The sequence below is a fragment of the Echinops telfairi genome, unplaced genomic scaffold (genome assembly GCF_000313985.2).
Source record: "Echinops telfairi isolate 266 unplaced genomic scaffold, ASM31398v2 ScPeMD7_7424;HRSCAF=8462, whole genome shotgun sequence".
NCBI lineage: Eukaryota > Metazoa > Chordata > Mammalia > Afrosoricida > Tenrecidae > Echinops > Echinops telfairi.
This window is the reverse complement of record NW_022111324.1, coordinates 6,623,710-6,633,734: the sequence shown is the minus strand read 5'-3', so window position 1 is coordinate 6,633,734 and position 10,025 is coordinate 6,623,710. Positions and strand designations below refer to the sequence as shown.

Sequence of the window (10,025 nt, the reverse complement as noted above, 5' to 3'; positions counted from 1 at the left end):
TTTGCACAATTGATGTATGTATGGATTGTGATGGGAATTGTATAAGCCCCTAATAAAATGATTAAAAATAGTAAGTGTGAAGACCGCACAGGATGAGATGCTGTTTTCTTCTGTTGTACAAGGGATGGAACCTACTAAATGGCACATAGCCATAACAACATTTCTCTACCCTCTTCTTTACTGAAGTATCCTGCTTTCTTCTAAGCACATAACTTAGTCAAAATCACCATTTTACTTATTTATTATGTGTCTCTTTTCCACTTAAATCTTAGCTTCATGAAGGGGCCAAAATGATCTTGCTCACCGTTGTACCTTTAGTACAGTGCTTAACACTGTGCCTGGAAAGATGAAAAGCTCAGCCAATATTTGAATAAATAAAGCCTGCAGTGTTTCAGTCACCAGATCATAGAAATCGAATTATGACAAGAGGCATTCAAGGAAAATGGGAGATCTAAGAAAGCTATATTTGAGTTCCCACAATAGCAATGACAGCTATTAACAGCCTCTTTTCTTAAGGTTTTAATATTCATTTTTTAAACTTTACTCTATTTCACCAAAATAAAGCCTACTCATTTCTCTGAGAGCGACATTTATCAAAAACGTAATTGAAAATTACGTTTCTTTTCAGAGCTTTAACAGTCATATTGAAATGAGTCCCACTGCTTATATTAATAGTTCTAATAATAGTTTCTATTGTCCTACAACCCAAACTTCCTTTTAAAATGTTATATATTGGACTCTTGCTACATTTTGAAGCTCAGTAGAAGACAGACTCACCCAGCTTAAAGCAATTTATTACTAAAATGCTTGGAAGTACTATGTAACAGTTTCACCTTTAACAAATCCCTCAAAGACTATCTTACAGTCAAGCTACTCTAATCTTTTTTGGAGCTCATATTTAGGTTACTCAGATCAATACTGTACTCCTTCAATTCTAACATACTTTTCCCCACCTTTTAACTGAATTAAATGCATTCTAAAATAAAAGATAATCTACAATTGCTATTGGGCAGTCTGAGAAAGCTGCCATTGCCTACGCGAAAGAATTTATGATTCTTGAAGTTAGCTCACAATCTTCATGTTTCAATATTTTAGCCAACAAACCATTTAGAGTTGATTTAAGGATGTACTGGTTTGTCTCTGGAAACTTTATATTGGCATCTTCTGTAAGGAAAGACCAGCATCAAAGCTTGTGAAAAGAGCAGTGGCTTACAATAAAATCCCAGAGTAGGGCTCTAATGTTTAATAAAAATTACCTTCAAAATGAAAAAGTCACTTGTTAATGCCTAAGTATGGAAATAAGGTCCTTGTAAGTCAAAACACTGACTACAGCAAAGGGACTCCAAGTGCCTGTGGGACTCAAGAAGGCAGTCTTGAAGATACTGTTTCTGGTCAGAAGACATTAAGGGGAAGGGAGAGTAGCCCTTTGGACAATGCATGGGAAAGAAAAAAACAAGAGGGTGAATTTAGGCTACTGTAGCCAAAGGGAAACAAAAAATGGAAGTACCTACAACCTTCTACCTCCATTACATTATCCATTAAAGAAGCAATACTTCACAACACTGACAGGCAAGGGATTACTTGAATTAAGAACCTACTTGTTATGTGCTAAGACGGGTCAATCTTGACTCATAACACTCCTATGTAAACCTCTCTAAATCACCAGCCCTGTCTAAGAAAAATCAAAGGAGCAATGTTTCTCCATCTACACAAAGCTGGTGACAAAAACAGAAAATCAAAATTTGAGGATATTAAAATATATCTTAAATAAGAAATCTTTAAACTAAGATCAGACACTGACCTCCCTAAAAGAGTTGACTATAATAAGGAAAGAAATAGAAGATTAAATTACAAGGCACCCCCACCCCTCACCAAAAAATAAACAAATGAAAATTTAGTAAGAAAAACTGAAGGAAGCAGAAAATTATAATAAGACTAAAGAAATAAGTAACAAAGGGCACAGAAAATTATTGAAATGAAAGATAGGCAAATAAAAACAAACATATAAATTTGACTCCATTAAGAATAAATATAACAGACATCAAATTATAAAAAATCTTTAGAAACAGAAGCGTTTTACATATATTGAAAAGATTTGGCATATATCCATGGAAACTGACCTGCAATAATAAACTCAAGAGAGTTATTACTAAAACCAGTAGACTCTAAAGATGAAAAATATATAGCCTGAAGGCCTCCAGGCAAAAAGATCAAATAACTTAAAATGCTAATCAAGTGAGCTGGCCAAGTTCTCAAAAGTAATACACCAAGGTGCATTTTCTAGAAACTCGAGGAAATATACCATAGGCTAAAGATTTTCTCTAGAAAAGTTACCAAGAGAAAATTTTAAACACTCAAGAAAATAGTGAATATTATACTGCCAAGCCCTTCTACATTAATTTGCTAGATTAGGGGTCAGCAAACTTTTTCCATAAAGGCCCAGACAGACTAATTCTTTCAGAATTACTCACTCTGTTATTTTAGTATGAAGGCAGCCATTGAAATTACAAGGTAACTTTAAAAAGGAATGGAAATTCCCTTCATTTAATTCCATTTTTCCATGAACTTTTGTGTGAAACACCCTGGTAATGCAAATGAGTGGGGTCGACTGTATTCCATTAAAATTTCTTTACAAAACCAGGTGGTAGGTAAAATTAGGCCTGCAGGCCATGGTTTATAAGCTCCTGTACTAGTTTATAAACTTAATACAAACAAGACATGACGAGAAAATTTTAGCAAAATGACCAATAGTGAGCATTTAGAATATTTAACTAAAAAAGAATGCCAGCAATAGTGAGGAAATAATAAATGTAAATCCTGACACAGTAGAAATAGCAGGACTACATCTGGGTTGGGAAGATGGTAACATGAGCAGTCCAAATTCCTGACCCACACATTCACCAAGAAACAATTAAGGGCCCAACTGCTCACTCTATGGACTCCCAACTTGGACCTCCAAGGGATTGAACACCATGGCAGAGATCAAAACCGAGAAGCTCTCCATCGTGGTACCCGGAGCCAGTGTCCTGCATCTAGAAAACTGCCACACTCCTGAACCTGGGCCAAATGATGCATTCAGTTGGCATCTGTGACTCAAAATATCCACTACTGGCAGCAAGGTTGGATTGGAGATTTTCTTGTGAAAAAACAATGGTGCTTGGGGCACAAAGCTACAGGAGCAGTCTTTAAAGTGGGATGGATTGTTGGTAAAGCACCTGAAACCAGGTGAACATGTTGCTATTAAGCCTGGTGCTTCCCAAGAAACTGATGAGTTCTCCAAGATTGGGCGATACAATGTCACCAACCATCTTCTTCTGTGTCGTAACCAAGGGTAGAAACCTCTGCAAGTCTACAAACACAACAAAAACTTCTACTACCAGCTTCCTGACATCACCACCTTTGAGGGAGGAGCCCTGATTGAGCCACTGTCTGTGGGGACCCAAGTAGGCCGGCAAGCTGGAGTCACCCTGCGCAACAAGGTCTTTGTGTGTGGAGCTGGGCCAATCAGACTGGTTGCTTTGCTTGTGGACAAGGCAACGCAAGTAGCTCAAGTGGTGGTGATTGATCTTTCTGCCTCTCGATTTGTCAAATCCAAGAAAGTTGGGGCAGACCTCATCCTCTAGGTCTCCAAGGAGAAGACATCACCAGGAAAGTAGAAGGTTTCCTGGAGTGCAATCTGGAAATCACTACCAAGTGCACGGGGGCAGAGGCTGCCCCCCGTAGACATCTACACCACACGTTCTGGAGGTACGGTGGTGCTTGTGGGTTTAGGCCCCGAGAACTTGATGTACTCAGCCATCTGAGACATGGACATCAAGGGCATGTTTCCAAGTCTGTGTATGTATGGCCCTTAGTAACCCATCAGTTTCCTCTGGAGAAAGTTCTGGAGGCCTTTGAAACATCTAGAAGCGGATTGGGATGAAAATTCATCTTAAGTATAACTCTAATGACCAAATTTCCTGGAGTTAATTGGGCTCTGCCCTCATCCTCACCTTGTCAGCTATTGGGGGTGGGGGTACTGAATGGCCAGGCAGGGTGAGTGGCTTTGATAACAAAAGTTTCTTGTGAGTTATAAGAACTATTAAAATAATTCACTATAAACAGGTAAAAAAAATGCAATTGGGAAAAAAAGTCTACTCAGTTCCGGGTAGCTCTGATCAGTGGGCAGGGTACTACCACAAGGAACTGGTAGATGGACCCAAGTCAAGAAAGAGACCCTTGTGGTAAAAGCACTGTGGTAAAAGCACTGCTTCACACTCCCTGCCACCCCTTCTTGGCATAATAAACCATGGGCTACCAGAGATGGACAAAGTACACAGAGTGGTGGCTACAGACAAACCTGCTCCCCAGCCAGCACACAGCTCACCTTTGCAAAGGGAAGGGTCAGGTTGGGCTCTGACACAAGAAAAACATCGTTCAAGTGCTCTGTTCTGCCTTGGCACACAGATGAGGGCCACAGTTGTTTACCCAGAGCTCACCTGAACCTGGGGAAGGACCCTGACACTACTGGATCCATAGTAAGTAAGCCCTCACAGAGCAGAGGAACTGGGGAGATAACCAAAGACTAAAAAGGATAAATAGATTAGTCTGTGCTATCTGTTCTATTTGTTGTTGTTAACTTCAACTCATAACAATTCTACAATAAAATGAAATACCTCCCAGTTCTGTGTTATGACTCCAATTATTCTATGTTTTGAGTCCATTGTTGCAGTCACTTGGTCAACCCTTAAGAGGATAAAGAAGGTTGGAGGGTGAAGGTATCTCTGAGCTCTGCCTTATAGGAATCATCCTTGAGCAGATGTGTAGTTGAATTGCCCTTGTTCCACTGCAGGGCATCAGATGTGGTCCCCACACCATTTCTTCAGCTATACTCAATAGAGGAACTATAATTCAGTTTGGCTTTTCTGGCCATTTGGGGAGCCACTAAAGGACAGAACACTTTGTCTGGATGTAAGTGCAATGCACCCTTCACAGCTACCGTATGACCCAGCAATCCCCCTACTGGGCATATACCAGGAAGAGGCAAGAAACAAACCACGGCCAGACATCTATGATCCAATGTTCATCTCAGCACAATTTACAATTGCAAGGAGTTGGAAACAACCCAAATTTCCAAAATGGATGAATGGATTTAAAAATTGTGGTATGCGTCCCTTAAAAGCAGTGAACGCATGAAGCACATCGCCACATGGGAAGAACTGGAGGAAATTATCCTAAGCGAAGTAAGCCAAGCACAAAACAAATACAACATGAGGTAAGCTTAAAAATGCAAAAGGGGCATAGGGGAAAAGTTACTATACACACACACACACACACCCCTGAGATAAGGTTCAGGGGGAAAAGTTACTATATACACACACACACCCCCCTGAGGTAAGGTCCAGGTACTATCGCAGGGGCCAGACCCAATCCAAGGACACATATGGCAGCCAACTAAAAATGAGGGGGGGCGAAAAACGGAAAAAAAAAAAACCATGAGTAGCAGGGGAACAGGACACTAACCCACCTAAGGAGAGGGTGCTGCTTTTATCTCCACAGAAGAGGAAGCGAGGGACCAGACTTAAGTCTGGTGTGCCAAGACGTGAAGGCAACATACTGGCATGAGTCAGGGAACAATAGAGAGGTCTGCGGGGCCAGCCTCAATCCCAACTATGTGGACACACACACACACCTTAAAGATGTGCTTTGCTCGTGGCTCTTCTTTATTTATGTTCCCAATTTCTGATTTTGAGATGGCTCATTTTATATCTAGCAAGATGCTAAAAAGAGAAAGACCCTGAACTAGATGGATTGACACACGAGTTATAATAGTGGGATCCAGTGTAACAATTAGGATGACCCAGGACCAAGCAGTACTTCATTTTGTTGTACATAAGGGTTTCTAGGAGTTGGCACCAACTCTTTAGTACCTAACAACAGGATGACACAAATGACCAAGCTCCTTACTTGAACTTTATTTTCATGTTTCCACACAGTCATTTATGGGAGTTAGAAAGACTAGATAGAAGAGCCATACCAAGTTAGTAACTGCACTACAGTATCCTTTAGTCTTTCCTCCCAGAAGAATGCACTTCAGAGGACAGCACTGAAGCTACAGCTCAGGGAGAAAGACACATCTGATCAGAGCACACAGGAGCAAATGAAGAGGGAAGGAGAGAGTGGAGCACATCCTGGCCCACCAAGCCCCGAGGATGATATTCCTGCTTGGAGCAGCAATGCACAGAGAGGACCATAGAGCCGGCCCCACCACGAGACACGACATCCCTCACTGACCCATAGCACTATGAGGGGCAACACTCAGGGTGAAAATTATGCCCGATCTGACCCCACCACACCAGGGCGAAATGCTAAGGGTGTGCAACAGAGCAGCAATGGGAGCAAAACAATTAAGTCCCCAAGGAATACCAAAATCAGACTTTGGGCCCCATCAGACTTGACTGGAAAACACTCCTAAAGGTCAACAAACAGACCTCAAACTATTTATAGGCTCTTCCTTTTTGGGGGGGCAAAGGGGGGTGTATTTCTTGTTGTTTTACTGTCTTATTTTTGTGCTTCATTATAGTCTCTGTATGTCTATCTAGATAAGATAGGAGGGATAAACAATCCTGGGGAGAAAATAATGGGACCGATGGTTCCAGGGAACAGGGGAGAAGGGAAGGCAGGGGAAAAGAAGCAGGTGTTAACAAACCCAGAGACAAGGGAACATCAAGTGATCTAAATACAGGCATGTACATATATAAATTCATATATATCGACAGGGAAATAGATCTGTGTACAAGTATCAAGGTAGCAGACGGACATTGGGCCTCTACTCAAGTCCTCACTCAATGCAAGAACTCTTTGTTCTAATAACCTGGCATTCCATTATGCTCACCTTCCCAACACAATCACTCAAGACAAAATGGGTGCACAGCAAAAGTGGTGAAGGAAGCGGATAGTGCCCAGTTATCAGAAGATATAGTGTCTGGGGTCTTAAAGGATTGGAGATAAACAAGCTGCCATCTAGCTGAGATGCAACAAATTCCACATGGAAGAAGCATAGCAGCCTGTGTGATCTGAGGTGTCAATGAGATCAGGTATCAGGCATCAAAGACCCAGAACAAATAATCATTATCAATGTGAATGAGGGGGAGTGCAGAGTGGAGATCCAAAGCCCATATGCAGACAGTTGGATCTCCTTACAGAAGGGTCACAAGGAAGAGATGAGCCAGTCAGGTTGCAGTATAGCACTGATGAAGCTTACAACTTTACTCTAGTTCTTGAATGCTTCCTCTCCCCCACTATCATGATCCCAAATCTACCTTACAAATATGGCTAGACCAGAGCATGTACATGGGTACAGATAAGAGCTGGAAACAAGAAATCCAGGGCAGACAAACCCCTCAGGACCAATAATGAGAGTAGCGATACCAGGAGGGTAAGGGGAAGGTGGGGGGAGAAAGGCGGAACCGATCACAATGATCTACATATAATCCCCTCCATGGGAGATGGACAACAGAAAAGTGGGTGAAGGGAGACATCGGTCAGTGTAAGACATGAAAAAAATAATTTATAAATTATCAAGGGTTTGGGAGGGTGGGAGAGAGGGTAGAGAAGGGAGGGGAAAAATTGTGGAACTGATACCAAGGGCTCAAGTAGAAAGAAAATGTTTTGAAAATAATGACAACAAATGTACAAATGTGCTTGACACGATGGATGCATGAATGTATTGTGATAAAAGCTGTATGAGCCCCTAATAAAATGATTTAAATTTTTAAAAATATTTAAAAACTAAAAGATTTTCTGTTAAAATCTATTACAAAAGAAAAATATATTACATAATCATAAAAGGATGAACTCAAAAATAATTACACACACCCCCACATGTTGTTGTTGATGTTGTTGTTAGGAACCACTGAGTCGGCTCCAACCCACAGTGATGCAATACACTAAAGAACAAAACACTGCCGGGACCTCAATTGTTCCTATGCCTGATCCCACTGAAGCAGCCGCTGTGTCAATCCATCTTGTTAAGGGACATCTTCTTCGCCACCTCTCCACTTTACCAAAAATGATGTCCTTCTTCAGGGACTAATCTCTCCTGATAATATGTCCAAAGTAGGTAAGACAAAGTTTTGCCATCCTTGCCTCTAAGAAGCACTCTGGTCTTACTTCTTCCAATACAGATTTGTTTGTCCTTTTAGCAGTCCATGATACTTTCAATGTTCTTCTCCAGCACGATTCAAATGCATCGCTTCTTCTGCAGTCTTTTTTATTCAATGTCCAACTTTCACATGCATATCAGGGAATGGAGCATAGCATGGCTTGGGTCAGGCTCTTAGTCCTCAAAGTAATATCGTTGCTCTTCAATACTCTAAAAGAGGTCTTATACAGTACATTTACCTAAAACACTATTATCTTTTGATCTCCTGGCTGCTGCTTCCATGAGCAACAATTGTGGATCCAACTAAGACAAAATCTTTTACAACTTCAACCTTTTCTCCATTTATCATGGTTACCTATTGGTCCAGTTGTGAAAATTTTGGTCTTCCTTACACTGAGTTATAATCCATACTGATTACAGTTTTGATCTTCATCAACAAGTGAATATATATCTGATATTAGAGCCCCAAAACATATATTCATCACTTTTAGTACTAGCCAAAACATCTAGAAAGAAGATCAATTAAGAAATAGAGAACTGATGGACAGAGTGCAAGATCTTGACTGAGTAGCAAGCACAGCAGGGACTCTGTACAGCACCAGAGTCACTGGGATATTCTAACCTTCTAGACCACAGGATTTTCAGCATAAAAATTGGTAGACACAAATTTACTAAAATTAGAGAGGCAGCTTCTACCTATTAGAAGCCCCTTGGTCATTTTCCCGAGGTATTCTGCTGGTGGAACAGTTTCTCGGGTCTGTGTAGAGGAGCTACCGGGGGTAAGGGGAGCCAGAGCGACGGGGCCATAGTTCTAAGGGATCAGCCCCAGGCAGATAAAAATAGAAAGAGCTTGGCCCTCCACAGATCAGAACCCACGTGGAGACTCCACAGATCGGGATCCTCAATAGAGATCAACACTGCCCATGAAGCTGCACAGGGGTGAGTCAACAGGGCAGCCGAGAGCAGGCACAAATGGAGAACACAAGCCCAGCGAGCTCCAACCCCACTCAGCAAATCTGAGTGGTATAGCAAATATGTACCCCTTCTCTGAGGTGCAGTGTGGCACAGCCCCCGATACCATGACACCCAAAAAGCCTGACACCTTAAAAAACCTGGTCAATCTGGGGCTTTCTTTTTTTACTTTTAAACTCCCTTGAGAATGCTGCCGTCACAAACATGGTTCATTAACAAAGTTTTAACTAGGGACAGAGTCCTAGGGACCCAGAGGCTGCACACAGCCCACATATTAAGCTAGTCAGCCTCACACCAAGCCTCTCACCTAAGACACCACCCCCTCTAAGTAGGTCACTGCTTTATTCCACCCTCCTAGACTACCTAGTTAGGTGAAAGAGACCGCATTCCCCCATCCCAACTTGGCCACCCCGACCATTCAAAAATAGCAAACCTCGCACCTCTGACCTGATTCACCAGGTCTAGTCTCTCAAGATAACTTAAATCACAAGGGTAACAGGACTCACAACCATATCAAGACACCAAAATTACTCCCCTAGTCTTAATCTCAACCCTACTCTTGATATCCTACAAGATCACAAGGTAGTAAAATAACATACCACCAAACACTGTGCCCACTTGCAGACCTGTCCCCAGAGACCTCTGCTCCAAACAGTCCTGCCGCACTGCCTCCCCAACCCCCAAACAAGGTGTGGCGCCCAATAGTTCTTTGTGCTGCTATTGTTCTGTGTTCTAACACTCCGATATCCTCCCTGAGGTAGTTAGTTTATTGTGCCAACCTGGCCAATAAACACATGCGGGGTTAATTGAAGGGTGGAGAGATAAATGGCTCAGTGAGCCTCGCCTTTCTAGTTCTCGGGTCTCTTGCTTTGTGATGGTCAGACCAGGGTGCAGCTGCCTTAGCAGTTCC

At 41.9% G+C, this 10,025-nt stretch overlaps 1 protein-coding gene and 1 pseudogene across 2 annotated transcripts in view; one reads left to right on the top strand and one right to left on the bottom strand.

Moving 5' to 3' along the window:
* Positions 1–10,025, bottom strand: part of MAEL (maelstrom spermatogenic transposon silencer) — a 55,455-nt gene that overhangs the window by 18,602 nt on the left and 26,828 nt on the right. The window lies entirely within an intron of this gene.
* LOC115872388 lies at positions 2,973–4,039 on the top strand (annotated as a pseudogene).